Consider the following 16468-nt stretch of genomic DNA (forward strand, 5'->3'; position numbering starts at 1 on the left):
CGCAACATTAATTATCAAAATTGTACCATTTTTATGCTATCTTTAATCATTAATTTATATTAAAAGTGATCGGAAATTTGCTCATTTTTACTGAATCCATCCCCACATAAAGAAAACAAACAAACACCCCCCCCCCCCCAAAAAAAAAAGGAAAGAAAAAAAAAGAAAGAAAGAAATACCCCCCCCCCCCAAAAAAAACAACAAAAACAAAATCTCTCACCTTCGAAGTGTTGTTTTGTGAAAAGAATACAATTAGCACTATCTTATATTTAATAACCATATTTCTGTTTGTACAAACTCTCTCTCTCTCTCTCTCTCTCTCTCTCTCTCTCTCTCTCTCTCTCTCTCTCATAAGATAGATAAAAAATCTATTTTTCGTATATTTTTGACGTGTATAAAAAAGGTCAACATGATATTAAATTCCAGGATGCAGACATGTCAGGCAAAAATTCAGACTGTTAGCCATTGCTTACTAGTGTTGCCCTTCTTTGTTATGAATATACAAAATAAGCAAAGTCGACATTAAACAAAAGTTGTCAAGGAATTTTGCGGTCTTGCGTTGTATATTCTGTGTTTTCTATTTCATTTCCTTCCTACTGAGGAAGAACATCACTCAGTTAAAGTCGTGTAATCAAAATTTAATAAGGATTAATTCACTTCCCCCGATTCATTAATCCTCCCGGTCATAGATATCTGGGATAACAGACATAATCCAGTCAAGATTTCCTCCGGTCGTCTTATTTATTTATTTAACAAATAAGGTATCATTTTTGGTTGTAAACCGGGATATACATAAGGGTTGCCTTAATGGGATTTGATCACGTCAAACCCGTATTTATATCCCGATATACATCCAAAAATATTACCTTATATCTTACTTACATTTATTGAAAATTATGAAGAGAACTTTACTCAATACTCACTTTATAGTAATGAACTAAGAAGCCGATTGGTTAACATAACGTAACAAAACATGGTTTAACGAAGTAGTTGATTATCATGATAAATAAATATTACACTACTGTTGACCTGTTGACAAGACAAAACTTTTTTTTTATTAAAAAATGACATATTAGAGAAAAAGCACTTGTACAATTGAAATAAAAACGATTTTTTTTTCTTTTTTTTATTGGGGGAGGGGGTCTATGATCATAGAGTAACACACTATAAAGTGAATTGAATATTTAAACTATGATCTTTCTTCAGTGCAATCCTCTAATGATTCATTTGTGAGAATTCCTCAAATATCAGAGAGAGAGAGAGAGAGAGAGACAGAGAGACAGAGAGACAGATAGACAGAGACAGACGTGTTTATTACCGTCTTCCTTGAATGGAAGACGGTATAAAGAGTTGAAATAATTTACAGTCTCCGGGTGGTGGACTTCCTCTCTTTTGTGATTGGTTGAAAATACATGATGTGAAAATTTACATTTATTTCATTGGTTGAAAGACTGTTCGGCGCAAGGGAGATAATTTTCTGATGATCTTTTTCACGTACAACTTAACAAATTTCGTAGATTTCAAATCTTAAAAAGTGATGAGAAAACGAAAAAGCAATACAAATTGCTATAAATGAAATTCAACCTTTGGTTTTCAGGTCTAGCTAGTTGAAAGTAATATTCTACAATATCTATTGAAATTATTTGGTTTTTTTTTTAGCATTGTTCATTCAAATATTTATACCAAAATTAAAAAAAAAAAAAAATGCGGTATGCCTAATATCGGTAAAGCTAATTGCAACTTAGATAGATAAATGCAGTGGTATAACTATAATACGAGTCTACGACCCTACCTAAGATCTCTTTCACCCTATAGTCGATCTCAACTTACAAGCTTTGGTACACAGTTCTCAATTTTAGGCACGCAGGCTTAAACGACACATGACACAAAAATGTTCGGATAAATCCACTCGCTATGCTTTGTAGAGGAAGGTGACATTTATATATAAACAAAAGAATTAAACTGTCTTTGATAACTAATTGCTGTTGAGGGTTTGTTCTAAAGGCGGTATGCTTTTTTAAAAGAGCTAAACTTGTCTTGGTGAAATGATTGGATTTAATAGCAGTTAATAAAAAAAAAAAACCCTAAGTTTTCATGAATAGACGGCCACACTATGGATATACTAAATTAGAAATTAGACCGGTCAGCAGAGGATACTAAATCCTCCTAGGCACATGATCCCACCTCTATCTTTTTAAGAGATCCGTGTTGCTCTACTTTGAATTTATATTTCGTTTTATTGATTTTTGAGATGATTGACAGTTTGTTATTCTCATTTTTTCATAACAATAATCGCAAAAAATTTCTGTTAAAGTTAATTTAGAATTTAAAGCAATGAATGCATAACTTTCAAATGAATTTTTTTATGGGCAAAGACCAAGGAATATATATAGATAATAAAATTAATCACAATCTTATAACGTAGTCGATTAAAATCAATCGCAGTATATGTAAGACTGCTATTGATTAACATTTGATTGCATATTTTGGTATTTGTACCAATGATATTTATTTGTTCTAATGATGTTTTCATACCTTTGTTCATTTGTCTTCGTAAAGTTAAAATAAGAAACACAGACCTGGGGATCCTGTCAGCTTTTTTTTTAAGTCTGGCAATAAAAGCAATGTAGTTGTGTCCAGCCACTGCTGATTTCAATGAGGATCGAAGTAGTCAGTTTTTACAAATACTCTTATTTTTTAAACATATCTTTTTTAATCTATATAAATTTGCACATATCAGTGTTAATTTTATGAAGGGGGGTTTTTCATGACCATGATGAATCATGATCAGTACAACATTTGTCTGTTATGGAGTAAACAGACTACACTGTATTTTTGTCTTTTAGTCTGAATTGCTGCCACTATGGACCTCTTTACCTAAGAAACATTGGGGAACATGAAAAACATGGGAAACATCAAAATCACCTCATGTGGGGGGGGGGGGGGGTGGGGGTGAGGGATTGTTAAAGACAATAAAAGTCGGTGGATGTCGAGCTGATGCCAGTCAGTCAGTGGTGACCACAATAAAAAGCTGGGTAAGTTGATTACGAGTAACTAAGCACTGGTCACAAAGTTTGGAAAAAATGTAGAAAATTGAAATAATGAATCATGCTTTAAATGTTAAGGTTATCAGAAAAAGTCTGATAAATATTAAACATATTCATTTTAGGTATTTACATGTACTTCCAATCCCTGTGTTGCTCTGGCCGCTAGGAACCATAGAGTACTACGATGTTAATCGAAGGAATAATTATTCAAAACGCTTTTTAAAATGTACACAAGCTAGCCATCTAGCACTAGTCAGTCATAGTGGGAAAGGTATGGTCAATGGCGAATATTATAAATTAGTTTATAGAATTGCAAATTATGAGCATGTAATGAGTATATCAGTGATAAAAATATGCAGAATTTCATTCTAATAAATACAAGTAAGTAAATGTGTATCACTGTTCACAAATAATGCTGCAATATACCTTAATTTTGTTTACAGGGTTCCATTGAAATCTGGATGGAAGAGAGAATTGAGAGTGATGGGGAATGATCCTTGAAAAGAAATACTACTTTCTGTCACAAAATTTGTCCAATTATAAATCATAATTTTTTTTTCTTAAAGTGAGCCTGTCTCTGAGTTTTTTTTCAATATCATTTTCATACTACATTTATATTATGTAGCCCTTGACATTACCACAAAATGGCTTAAATAGGCCAAAATAAATATTAACAAGACATTTGTACATATCTCCAAAAGGTCCTCAAATCATAATCTGTTTACTTAGTATTGTAAAGAAATAGTTCAAAACATCTATTTTATTGACTTGGTCAATTGATTTTATATAAGGCATTCAATTCATTAATAATGGTCCCATAAACGTCTGTGTTTTTTTTGTTTTTTGTTGTTTTTTTTTTTGGGGGGGGGGGGGTGGCAAGTCGAGGTTAATTCAATTTTTGGTATGAAAATTTAAGAAAAATCTTTGCTGCGCAAAAAAACGGGGGGGGGGGGGGGGGCAGGCCACACCCATACTACGTGCTTGGTGAGTTACTTAATGCCTGCATTGGTTCTAGATGGAGTCACTCAATGCATGCATTGATTATTGAGAGTCGTTGAATTCATGCACTGGCACTTGAGTGTGCAAGCGAATGCCTGTATTCGGTAAAGTTGCCAATTCCCTTTACATACAGTCATAAAACGCCTGCATTGGCTTTTTTATTAAACAATATTTTAGCATTCCTCGGTTATTCATCATTTTATGTGTGTTTTATCTCTTTGTAATTTTTCATCGGCAAAGCTTAATTGCAATATCACCAACTGCAATTGTGAAAAAAATAAAAGCAAATTGCAATCAGAATAAAAAAGATAAAAAAAATATATAATGGATAGTTCCCCAATGTTACAATAGAAGTGTTAATTGAGAGATTTTCGGAACATGTTAATTAAGCCTTAATGTGTATATTAGGCCATATTTGTGATTGTAATCAAATTTCATTCTAAATCAGTGAATATCACTCATTTTTATAGAAAAAGTCAAATTTTTTTCATTCAACATAAAAAATTTCTAACAATAGTTATGACAAAAAATTTTCACTGTAGACTCAATTATGAATAACTGGAAACTTCATGTAATTTTACTTTTCAATGTTTATTACAATCCCATTTCAAAGTAAATATCAGGTAAACCTAGTCATAAAAACACAATTCTACTTATTAAAGATGTCTATATAGTTTAAATAAAGGATATACGATATTTACACTGAATTGTGTTTTATAGTTTCATGCACAAACTATATTGAATTTTCATTTTTATATTAACATATTGGAGTCTTAAAACAAAATATCTTTCATATTTAGTAATTGGTTAACTAATCTATTAATCAATTTGCTTTGCTCTTTCTTATAAAACTTTTAATTTCACTAATTTAATGAATATCTTATGTCTGTCCATTTTACACAATGAGAGGTAAGAACAATAAAACGCACTATTTCATCAATATATTTTCTCGTATTTACAAGATTTTTTCTCATTCTTACGAGAACTTTACTCGTACTTACGAGATCTTTTCTCGTAATAATGAGATATTAACTCGTAAAAACGATATCTCATCTCGTAATTACGAGATATTTCTTGTTATAGTGACACCTTTTCTCGTTATAAATTAAATACGAGATAGTTAATTCGTGTTAACGATATTTTTTCTTGTCTTTACGAGATCTTTTCTCGTAATAACGAGATAATCAAATCGTAATAGCAATATCTTTTCTCGTAGTTACGAGATATTTTCTCTTTAAAACGAGATATTTTCTCGTACTTACGAAATAGTTAATTCGTATTATGGATATCTTTTCTCGTTATTACAAGATCTTATCTCCTAATAACGACATAATAAACTCGTTATAACGAGATAACATCTCTCTTGTAATTACGAGATATTCTCTCGTAATTACGAGATATTTTCTCGTCATTACTAGATAAAAGTATTTTTAGGTGACCCTATTCGTCTTTCATAAATGAACCTTCTAGGCAGGTTTTTCTTTTATTGTTAAGGCAAGTGATTTTAATATGCTTGTCCTATAAGTGTTTTTGTGATCGGCCGATCACTGTTGTGTCCATATGAGGCATCCGGCAAATGCTTCCACGTGCGCACACATTCCGCTTGCATAAGTAGTTCTTATAAAAACTTGAAGTTTGGTTTATTATTTATATAACATTTTACTCAGTTTTATTTCAATTCATTTACCTTAAGAGATGCAAACATAAATGAAATACAGTTCGACCTGTTAATTCAAGAATGCATATTTTGTCTCACGCGTAAGAATTTCGATCGAAAGATTCATTCAGTAATGCAGTTGACCTCGATGAACTGACCTCAATCATAAGAAGATGCTCCATGAACTGACCTCGATCTATTGATGTTGCATAATAGTAGCTAGGAAGACGGCTTGATTTATAAACAAGGTTACGTTATAATGCGACCTCAATAGCAAGTTATGATGGCATTCAATGTTTTTCAGTCGCATTAAATTATTTTAATACAACTCTTTCTTTGTATACGTGTTAATGCTCTTTGAAGAGCCCTATTCAGTATTCCGAAGAAGATACATTAACATTTAATAATTACGTTAAAAATATATAACTAGACAAGGAGTTTACGAACGGCCTTCCCCAAATTTATTTCAAAATTAAATTTGTTGACGGTTTATAATGATGAAATTATGGTGTACAGATTCAAAATTTTCTATATTTTGTAAAAATTCAGTACTTTTAAAATTATTTTACATCAAACTGATCATGTTGATTGCTTCTAGCTATCAATATATCATTATTGCCGATCATTCCTTTAAAAGGGGGGAAGGATCATTTTCTTTTCCTGTGTGTGTCGGGGGGGGGGATCCGATGCATATTTTCAGTAATTTTATTATAATGTAAATTTAATATGCTTGAATTTTCCTAGGGGCCGTCTTGAACTCGCCCCCGCCCCCTCCCCGATCCACGCATGAAGATTAATATCCAAAATGTTTAAATCTAAATCAAAATTATTAGTCCGCTTTATCCAATAAATATGATCACTACATATTGTTTGTTTTGTTGACAACCCAATTTAAACTGCATAAGCGGATTCAGAAAAAAAATTTTTTTTTTTTTTGGGGGGGGGGGGGGTCCAACGGTTGTTTGAGTTTGCCGGAGGTGGGGAAACTCATTTTTTTAGGGAGGTCCGGACCACTGCACCCCCCCCCCCCGATTCTAGATCTGCGCATGAACTGGGAAAATACAATACTGGCACCGTTTTCATTATCGAAGAATGCATGTTAAAATTCTGTCAGATCAAATGGTAGACGATACATTGCCGATTTGTTTTCAGTGCCAACTTGTACGTGAAGAAAAATTTATTGCTCGTATTTTTTCTACATTGATTATTTGTGCTAAACTGTTATATTTTATTAATTAAACAAAAAAGTAAATGAATGAATGAAAGTGTGTCATACCTTAGTTGAATAATTTTCCCTTCCCCCCAACTCTCTTCGCAATGGACAATTACATTTTAATCAATACTGTACTTGTATGTAATGACATGTGGTAATTCATAAAAGATCAAAGGTAAATGATGGGGTGCCGATTTGTTCAAAATGCTAAATTTTAACTTTTAGATTTACTGCTCGTATTCTTCAAAATTTATTGTTTAACAAGTAGTTTAATTGGTACCTGTTATTCTGTCAACAAGAAAGAAATGAATGTATGGACATACATATGTATCATATCTTAGTTAAATCTTTCTGTGTTTTTCTAATTATCCCAAACTCCCGCCACAATTGAAAATTACATTTATATTTATTTTGCAAAAATATGCCTCGGAACCCCTCCACCTACCCTTGGGAAATACAATTACCCGAAAATTATTTGAAAATAAATTCTCAAAAGTCCGTCTTCCGCCTCAGAGGTTATTTTTATGCAGCTAAAATTATCTTTAAACAATAGAGAGCTCCACAAACATAAAAAGAGCGAAGGTGCGATGGCGAGAGTGCGAAGTTGCATTTCAACAGATCGTAAATGGGTTGTATTCATATCAAAATAATTTTCTGTTGATCTAATTTAAGTATGACTTAATTTTTTCTTTTTACATTTCAAATCTAAAAAAGATTGGGGAAAAAGACATCTAATGTATATCATACATGTAGGCGTCCATGACGGGGGGGGGGGGTTGCCATGGACGCCTATTTTATACATTAGATGTGGGGTTTTTTTTCGAGAAGCCCGAGAAGTCGCGATTGCAGTTTGTTTTACATTACTAAATGTTCACAATTTTCAAAAATATGATAGAATATTGGTTTCAGATAGTTTTACTGAAAAATTAAAGCTTGGATTTTAAAGAAATTTTGTTTATAATAATAATATTGATATTATTAATATCAATATTATTATGATTAATATTAATACAATATAAATTTAAGCAATTTCTGAATCATATCCAAATTTGTAATTTTTTAAGGTCGTGTGAAAATTTAAAGACTCTTTTCATTTAATAACTATCACGGGTTTTTTTAATTATAACCTAATTAACATGGTGTATTCTGGTGCATAATTCATTACCTTTGAGACCATGGTTTGTATATACTGTGATTCTTACTTCGTTTCCTTCCTACTGTTGGAAGCGGAAGAACAGCACTCCGTCGCGTAATCAAAATATAATCCGGATTAAATAACTACTCTGATTCATTAATCCTCTTGGTCAAATATACCCGGAAAAACCAGATTTAATCCATTCAAGATTTCATCCGGTTCAGGCACGTAGCATCAGGGGGGCCAGGGGGGGGGGGGCAGCCCCCCCCCCCCCCCCACTTTTTCTCGAAGCAACAATTTTTTTAAAATTTACATATAAGAAATTGAATTATCATGGAGTTGGCCCCCCCACTTTTTTGGAGTATGTAAAAAATTGATAATGAATAAGGAAATGAGGAGTGAAATTGAAGTTATATACAACGCTATAAAAAGAAATCTTTTAAAGCCCTTGACATGCATGATGCAAATAAGTTGCCTTTTTTTTCAACTAGTTAATATTTTTTTATCAACATCATTTTACATGGGGAAAATGAAGCTATTTCCTATCTATTCTTGTAGTAAATGTCCCTAATTTTTTAGATGCTCCTCAAAAGAACCTCTTATGATTGTAATCTCGGAAAAGATGCAAAAAATCGATTTGATGTTGTTTACCTTCTGCGATTAGGTCGCTTAACTTTTTGTACCATTAGCGTGTATTTCCCTTCCGTTTTCAACTAAGCAGGTCCAGATTTCAACTTTTTATTTGTGTTAAATCCATCAAATTGAGCTCAATACCACGGCATTTTCCCCAAAATATAGTTGCTGTTATTGTTTTGTATTAATTTACATAATATCAATACATTCTTTATCGCTGACACTTCACATTTTATGATTTGAAAAAAAGTTTGTACCTTGAAATGTGTATACAATTCTTAGATTTTAATCCAGATAATTATCCTGTATTGTGAAGTCAACATGTCGACAAATTATAAAATACTCCTTTATTTGTTTGTCGAGCATACTATGTTTTTTATAATTTTTGGCGTAATAATTGATAAATCATTTACGGAAAAGTGTCAATTTCAAATCGGCCCAAAATTGGCCGCATGGCACAAGAGAGGTTAAATGGTACGCGCTTAGATCATTTTTTTCCGGTCAATTTTTCTTTGATACGTCGATCAGAATAAAAAATATTTTATTCATTTCTTAAATAATATAATGTTTAATCCCTCTTTACTACACAACTTTACTCACATTCGATGAAAACAGAGGCAGAAAAATGCATAATTAGGATATAAATAAGGCACATAAAAAATGTTGTGAATAAACTACTATAAACTACTGTATTATTAAAGATAAATGTATTTAAATTTGACTTGTTACATCTGTTACCATGATAACAAAAAGATTTGTGACAACAATATGTTCCTCCATTTTGTTTATACGCCTGTTTATTTCATCATTGCGGTCAATCAAAACATGCTTATTAATTATAAGTACATGTAACATCTAATTAATTTCTTTTGTCTTTTAACACATAATAGTTACCACTGTTACGTATACACTATATTATGAATGTATACCCTCTGTCCAGGTAATGAATAATGCGACCTTTCATTAATTTTCTTAAAATAATGATGAACCCTACCTAAAGACGTATTAATTGTTAGTATATTATCATACGTTCCTGATCTACTGAAAATTAAACAAAGCAGGAGGTAAAAAGACAACCTAAGTTGTGTAGAACACTACACGGGAGATATTTTTCTCTCTTTCTATCTTTCTGCTAATCCGTATTCACCGGAAGAGATTTAAAAACGAAAAGACTACATGTAAATAGTGTGTCAAATAATTGTCAAAACACTCACATGTTTATTTTTTTCTTCAGATTCTAAAACAATTCGTTAAAATCGAATCCGCTATCAATATTTAATATTCCACAAAGTAACTTAGTGATACGGTCATAGATGTACCATGCGCAAATGACCGTTAATGTAAACAAAGACATCTTTTAGGTACATGTAAAAGTAAATCAGCAAAATGAGTAATAGCTCTGAGATATATTTCAATATAAGTGACTACTGGTAGGACCTTTTCTTATAGGGGAAAGCCGGACCTTTAATGTTAACATTAAAGATCCGCCGGACTATTTTACGGGGTTGACCTTAAATTATAAACCGGCGTATAAATTCGGCGATTCCGATATGGGACAAATGGAACACATTGAAATTAAGAATTACGTGTACCATATAAATGATATGGGAAGATAACATTCTGATATTTTTAAGCTTCTTGGTTATTATCACATAGTTTGTAAACAAAAACAATAAGTAATGATTATATTCATTTATTTCGTAAAACTCGACTGACAAATTTTAGTTTAGATTAGAAGATATCTTAGTAATTATTTTCATGCGCGGATCTAAAGAGGTGGGGATGGGTTTCAAAGATTGAACCACCCCCACCCCCACCCCCTTGGAAACTTCAAGATCATTAAATTTAATGTGTTTTTGTTTAAATTATTTAAGCATTGAACACTCTTTTCGGATATCGTCGGATCTTTAGCACACTAAGCAGTGCAGAAAAAATGAATAATATTTTTGTATTATCGCTTCAAAGCCATACTCTATATATGCTCTTTGTCAGGAATATGAATAATTGATAGAACAAAAACTAGAGCAGAGCTCGTGGCAAGGCCACGAGTAGGTCTTCCGTTGTTGCTGCGAGTTGAAAATATATGTGATATGGTGTCAAACGATTATAATTACTAAACTTTCAGTTCTGCTTTTGTTATAAAAACGTGTTGTGATTGAAAGCCTGCATATAAAACGTGTTTTGAAAAAGAAAATAAGAAAATGTTTTAGGAAAACTATTTGTCGCATACAGTTTATGTAATCGTAACAAACATTATTTAAAAAATGAGATATTTAATGGCGAGTTAAATTTTCAGAGGGTAGCAAGCATTGTAATAAACAGTATGTACTCATGTGTCATGTCAGGAATTGTGGTTTTTTTTTTATTTTAAACCGAACCCGTTTACAAAACACGTAACCTTTTCTCTAAGATAACTTCTTTATTTAAATATTTGTAAATTTTTGAAGACAATGTGCAATTTAGAATTGTTGCGTGCTGACAAAATTTACAGACCCTGAAACGTACTACTACAACAAAAAAAAGCGTGCGACTTACGTGCGAAAAACGTTTCGTATTAACCGTTTAGCGTTTCGTGTGAATCGTGAAGCGTTTCGTGTAAACCGTTTAGCGTTTCGGACAAAGCGTGCAGAATTTCGGACAATGCGTTTAAATCGTTTCGAGCAAAGCGTGCGAGAACCATGTGAAACGTTTATCAGATTTCATTCGGAACTCTCTGACAATTTGTTTCAAAATGGAGCCCGTGTTTTACATTACATGTTCTTTAAACTGTTTGTGATTGGCAAAACTCTCTTGTAGGTATTTTCATGAAAAAAAAATCTAGAAGAAATGATATACTTATCTTTTTACAAAATTGAATTTATTTTTAACAAACAAAAGAAAGGTATATGTATTAAAAGACGACTTGTTACAGAGTACATGTATATATAACGTTTTATACGATGTTTCAGTACTGGTACAGTTTTACCGGTAACGAATATTTGCCAGTATCGAATAATTTTTAGAAAAATTATTGGTGGAAGACAAAGTTGAGGTTTTAAAAAATTCTAGCTAGGTGATTATAACATAGAAATAAATATTATATCAGTGTTTGCCATTTGCACGATTATTTACCGAATTGTTTACAAATTAAAAATGTGCCCCAGATATGGGCTGCCGGATGTTCAAAGCAGAAAAAACGAAAGTGTGAAAACAATTAAGCCTAACTATGAAAATAAGAAGTTTGTTATTGATCCCTATTTAGTGAATAATTAGTAAATATAATTCATTTAAAAAGATAATACATCATATCAAATAATAATGGAGCTTTGAATGAAATTACGACTTCAAATAGAACCACGTGTAGTTTTCCTAGTTACGGTTCATTGCGACAGAAGTATTATTTGGCTGCAAAAATTGATAGATATACGGGAAAAACAAAGGAAAATGGCAACTACTTATCATCAATTACTACTATAAAGTGTTTGTATGAAAATTCAATATTATAAAGTAACGGAAATGAAAACTGTTCAAGTCCAGTTTCAATTTGACCGGAAAACGGTATGATAAAAATAACGATCATATAATTTGTTTGAATGACATATTCCCACAATTGTTTTTCCTTGTTCATTTATAAGTCCATTAACATGTACCTCTAGTATATTTTTGAAATTAATTCGCCTCAAAATATTCGGTCAGAAGTGATAAAGGGCGCTTAATTCGATACTGGGAAACGAATTCAAAACTAGGAAACTGGAGGGGGTGTTGAAATTACTGTCTCCGTAATTCATCCTTTATTTTTTCGGGTTTGATACAGTTTAGAAGGACAAAGAAACGCGATTTAAACAAAAAATAAAAACATTTGGAATTCCGATAATAATAGTTGCATGCACGAGAAACCGCATACTGATTCGTTACCGGTAAAATGACTGTACAATATTAAAATTCGCTATACATAAAAAATATTAAATACAGTTAGCAAAATATGATTTCTGTTGGAACAAGCCTTAATCAACTTTAACTTACACGAGCATGTTTTGATAAGCATGTATCTTTTTTAATTCATTTACATCGATAACTCTTATTGAGACCACTCGCGACACACATAACCTCGGACATCGGGTGAGACCTGCACCTGGCTGAACCTGTCAATCAAACTCTGTGTATTTGTTTTCATTGGATGGTCAAGCGTCTCTTTTTTTGTCAATAGCCAATGGAAAAATTAATGACTTCAAGGTAATTGGAATCAGTATTTGATGAAGCACACAATTTAAATGATAGAAAATTTATTAATTATTTGAACAAAATTAAATTTAAACATAAAAAGAAAACATACTGATCATTTCTATGAATTGCGGGAAGTAAGTTCTTTGGAATCCCGATTACAGATATTTTTACAAGTAATTATTTTAATTACTTAAACCACTGTTAACGGAAAACAAGACGTAATAAACGCACAGGGATTTGCCTACAATGTACACAGTCATGCAATTAATTATTATGGGAATCTTTACGAATGGAACTTAATTCAAATAGATCATGATAATCTATATACACTGTACGCCGTTATACATGTAAGGAGCGCCGGTAATATATACGAAGATTGAGTCAAAAATTTAAATCATTTTTATTTCTTGTTCTTTTCAATACAATGTTAAATTACTTTGAAAAAAATCCGAAATAGTAATTACAACTTTCTTTTTTGTTTAATCATTTGAATTTTTTCTGAGGTACATGGATATGTACAGAACATATTTATTTACGCGAATGATACGACATAGGAAAAAAATTATCGGATGTTTGTATAACATTGTTTTCTAACGAATGTGACTAATGTTAGAAGAAAAATCAAATCCCGCCGAATACTGAAAACCCGATTTCAGTTTGTAATCATACGGATTTTTATTTTTGGTATTGACTATTGAGTTACGGTAACATTTTTTCTGGATGCTTTTTTATTTATATTTTATGTAGTAAAAGCACCATTCCAACTGTTACTCAATTACATAACAATTGATGACCCGGGGCTATATATGTTCTGAGCTGTGTGCGCTGAAGCGACACAAGATTCTCGGTCGCACGTGGCGATTGAATTAACACAGACTGACTGAATAAACAAACGGTTGGGAAAGTGAAACAAAATGTTACACATAAGAAGAAGCCACCAAAAATGATTTTCGACAGATCTTGATATCGTTTCGCCAAAAAAAATAAAAAATACAGCGCGAGCTCTTGTCAGCGGGGCGGGAGGAGGGGGCGGGGGGGGGGGGGGCAGCAATGAGTTCGCTTCCATAATGAAACGAACATGTAGAAAAACTACAGAAGTGATTATAATATGTGACCGATAGAATCTAATCTAAAGTTGTTTAAAACTCATGTGAATATTCTTTTAAATAATCATCGAATGCCTCAACTCAGGACATTCTTTTATCGTGCTAGCACCTACCGCAAACATGTAACATGGAACTTTGATTATAATTTGATTTGATTTTTAAACTACCTTGTACGCTATCGTATACACCAATGCTTAATCAATTGTACAAGTAAAATAAATTTATCTTTTCATCTTAAACCAATATAATAGTTGAAAACATAATAAAATATAGTTGTGTCCGTGCAAAATATGAAACATAAACGCGTCATAAGGTACATGTAGAAGAACACGAACCGACGGCGGATCACTTATCCACTCGCGCCGGATCTCCTCAGCCATGTGCGAGGGATGATCATCATTTAAAGGTTTAATATTTGAGGGGGGGGGGGTGTTGATTTAAAACATTAATTGTACAGTTTTTAAAGTACTTTACTTAAACAAACGAAACATTAGTTTATTCTAACGATTTTTCCGATTTGGAGTAATATCATTCATTAATATTCATTTACACTCAAATATTTAATTAAATATATATACAAGTAGGACAAACTTTTATAACATAAAATTAAAACAGTTCTTGTATATACGGCTATATTAACTCAAACACGTTCATATGCATGTAAGTGTAAGTCGCGGTGTGCGAATCTTGTGTATTAAATAACCGCTTACCGCTAGGTAATGCATCCGTGGCTGATCTCCTCGGCCGTGGGCGAAGAATAGATTACGTAAAGGTACAAAGCACAGAATCGCACAGCTCAGAACCAAGGAAGATTTGAAAAGTTTGCAGTATAATGACTTTACTCTATCAAATAGAAGTTATATATTTTAAACTTAAACCCCACAATTGATCTATGTCTATTATTGCTTTAGAGAATGACATTGCTTTTATTAATTAAATGAACTATTTCTTTCTTGACATCCAATCGTTTAATCCACAAAAGATTTTGTGTAATCAAAACTAAAACAATTCTTGAGTTCGCGGCTACATAAACTCATATATGAGAGACGCAACTCTCGTGTATTAGATAACCGCTGACCGCTAGGTAGTCCAGCCGCGAGCATGGTAACCGATTTTCTCGGCCGCGGGCAAGGGAGAGCTTACGTAATGGTACACACACACATGCAGCTCTGATTCAAGGTAGATTTTAAATGCATGGCGTTAATAACTAAAATGTAATGCATAGAGTTTTTTAATTCCATATTTTGTGGTTTACTAGAAAAGAAAAAGAATGTTTTGTTTTACAATTGCCGTTTTTAATGATTGTGCACTACAAGAACTTAACAACAATAATTTTAACTCCTAAAGGAAAAGCGTATACTCCAACAACAACAAAAATTCTTATGAATTAATGCCTCCTGTATAAACCAGCATACTTTCTGCGGCAACTTTATGCCAGTTGTACGCACAAAGACTTTCGTTAACTTGTCAAATGAAAACATGTACATGTCAACATGTAAAGCTTTTTACACTCATACTACACAAATCACATACAAAATAACATTGTAACGACCTTTGTGAGATCCCAACAAACAACTTTTCCAGCGACAGCCATATCAAAATCCTAACCGTTTTTGAGTTATTAAGCAAAATTTTTTAGGGGCCATTGGCCCTTAATTTAAGGGGCCAGCCCTTTTTTATTGGTGTCAAATGAAAGCCCTCTATATTTTGCACAACTTTTATTCTACATGTCTTAACAAAATATTTTTCGTTTAAAAGATATAAAGGAAAATATGTCTAAATTTTCGCACTTTTTTGAATCCTGTTTTTTGATCCCCTACCTTTTCCTAAATAAAAAACGTAATCTTAAAACAAAAACAGATGTGCACAACTACAATGTCTCTGTTATTCAAATTCGTTGGATTCCCATTCCCTGCTATCATAGTCTTAGAGCCTTTGTCTGGAAACAAAAGGCCCTAAAAATTTTTAAAAGGGGAATAACTCTTTAACGGAAGGGGAATTCTAAATTTTATGAATTGCTTAAGATAGTGTTTTGTAAAGTACATTAGCCCTGAAAATTTGAGCAAAAACCGTTCAGAAATAAGCAAGATATGAAGCCTCAAAGTTCGCGTCTAGGAAGAAAAAAAAAAAAAAGAAAAATAATTTTTCCCGCACAATAATAGAAAGGTCTTCCGTTGGAAACGGAAGACCTTAATAAAACGTGTTATTTATTGCGCTTCCGCAACTAAAAATATAGTGCAAGAAACTGCCGGGGAAATTCATTTTGACATAAAAAAAAAAAGATATGATTTATCGATTATTTTTCAAAATACATATCGAAATGGTTATGCTAATTTTATTTAATCGTAAATATATTTATAACGCTTCAGTGCTAACACAAGGGGAAAAATACCCCGAATGTTAATATAATTATATATATGAGATATCCATCAAAAACAAAGCAATACGTGAAGATTAGTATGATTAAAATAGTAA

This window comes from Crassostrea angulata, chromosome 4 (genome assembly GCF_025612915.1).
Source record: "Crassostrea angulata isolate pt1a10 chromosome 4, ASM2561291v2, whole genome shotgun sequence".
Taxonomy (NCBI): Eukaryota; Metazoa; Mollusca; class Bivalvia; order Ostreida; family Ostreidae; genus Magallana; species Magallana angulata.